Here is a 2,098-nt window from a genome sequence, read left to right as displayed (position 1 = left end):
AGGTTCTCTTAGAACCTCGAGTCAAAAACGAGCCAAGCCTTCATATGCCAAGTGGCTTCTGCCTCACACACTTTTCTCATTGGCTAAGCCCCATTCCCCTCTATCTATAGGATGACTTGCATAACATTAAGGAAGGAAACCTGGGTTCAATTCCGGCTTCCCCGCATGTTCAAATTGTGTGAGCCTAGGCACTTATGTCACTATACTTTCTTTATCATCACAATCGAGAGCACCTCAAAATACACCAATTTAAGATGACCACTGTACAAAATCCTCTCGTATGTTTTAATTAACTTTAATGTTGCTCCTTCTATAGTAACAACCTAAGCAACATGTACAGTACAAATGACAAATGACTTTCCTTTTGCTTCACTAATATCACCGTTGTCAGGTCAGGGGACTGGTAGAGTATGAAAGTTTCCAAACTGATGCTTAGAAACCAACATTTCTGATAAACGCCACGTGATGCAGCAATGCAAACTAATTAAATAAAGTACAACATTTTTAATATGTTAAATAAATACACTTTTAGAATGTTGGAGAGTCTCATATTTAATGTGACAATTGTGAAGCAAAAAAAAATGTTGAGTGCTCAGCTGTTATGACGCCCATTTCTGACTACATTGTCAATGTCAACCTAGAAACCAATGCAACATCCCATGTGTAGCCTTACAACTAACAGCAACATGAAAAAAAAGTTTACACGAAAAACCGTGAATGCACACGCATTTCATAGTTCTGAATGGCAAAGGCAATAACAGGTAGGAAAGAATTTCACTCACACAGAGCTCAAAAGTTTTTCCTGATCCATAAAAACTCATTTTTACAACAAAACGGTTTACACTATCAAAATGTGACAGCGCCCAAAGATGTGCTTCTCAAGACCAAACGATGCTGGTTTTATGACCTGACATGAGCTGGGATGGAAAGTGTCACTTTTGGACAGTCTGAGCGGATACCCAGCACACCTGTCTCCGATCAGAGCGGCTTCCAAGCGCTTACAGCTCAACATGAGCCCCCACCCCCTGCCAGCAGGAGGCCGCCACCCTGCGGAAAGTCAGCGATCCGGTCTCCCTTGCCTGGAGGTGCTAAGCAGGGAAGTCGGGACTGCGCTGCTGGGAGGGACTCCGGTTCTAAAGAAGGCTGTCCCCGCACCATGAGCTGCTGGACGGACAGAGCGACACCCCAACCCTACACACATGTAAACTCCAGTGATGGACGCAACGAGCCCGGCAGAGTGCAGCATCTCCAAATCTGACCCAAGGACAGTGGAGCTCACATGGCGGTGAGTCCCCAGCCTAGAATCAAAGCTTTACCCGTCTGCTCCTCCCCTAGAACACAGTGGCGTATAGGGTCATCCCCCAGGCCACCCACACATGCCGTGAAAGAGCTGCCCCTCCCGCGGTGCCAGCTCGAACACTCACCAGAGAACAACAGAGGAGCCATGCATGCCTGCAATGAACTCACAGGAAACATGATCTGGCAGTACATGCCTCCAAAAGATAAGAAAGTGCTTGATGACAGCCGTGAAGCAGACGATCCAGTCCGGATGAGCCAGACGAAAAGGAAAAAGGGTGGTAACCAAGTAGCCTCCTTTTTAATGGGAAGCCAGTGTTTACCATAAACGCTGACGCGACCCAATGAAAATGAGGGGCGGGGCTTCAAGTCCCTTTGTAAAATCTCCTTTACCCCAATATGTCTAACTGAGCGAGCAATGCATGTGTGCTGCAACACTAGGCACGACCTAAAAAGACAGAGCTCAGTTTTTTTTATCTAGGGAGAGATCCCCACAGTATCATTCATGTGGCACTGCTATTGCAGAGGAAGACATTTGTTTTTGGTGAGAACCAGGAATATTGGTCGCCGGCTAGAGACCGTAGTCCCGCCCTCTATCCTGTCTGGTGATGGCTGCATGGAGACGCATCAAGGCACACATTAGAGTAGAAATACTGGGAGTAGTAGTCCCAGTTCCTGCGCTTGTGTTTCCACGCTCTCCTGTATGTTGACAGCTGTGCGAGTCAGCCACACATCAAAGATGCAGGCTGGGAGTGGTCCCAGTGCCTGCTCTCATGTTCAAGGGTATCGTTTCAACACGATC

This window comes from Triturus cristatus, chromosome 6 (genome assembly GCF_964204655.1).
Source record: "Triturus cristatus chromosome 6, aTriCri1.1, whole genome shotgun sequence".
NCBI classification, from domain to species: domain Eukaryota; kingdom Metazoa; phylum Chordata; class Amphibia; order Caudata; family Salamandridae; genus Triturus; species Triturus cristatus.
The sequence above is the reverse complement of the archived record's forward strand: the minus strand, read 5'-3'. Positions refer to the sequence as shown.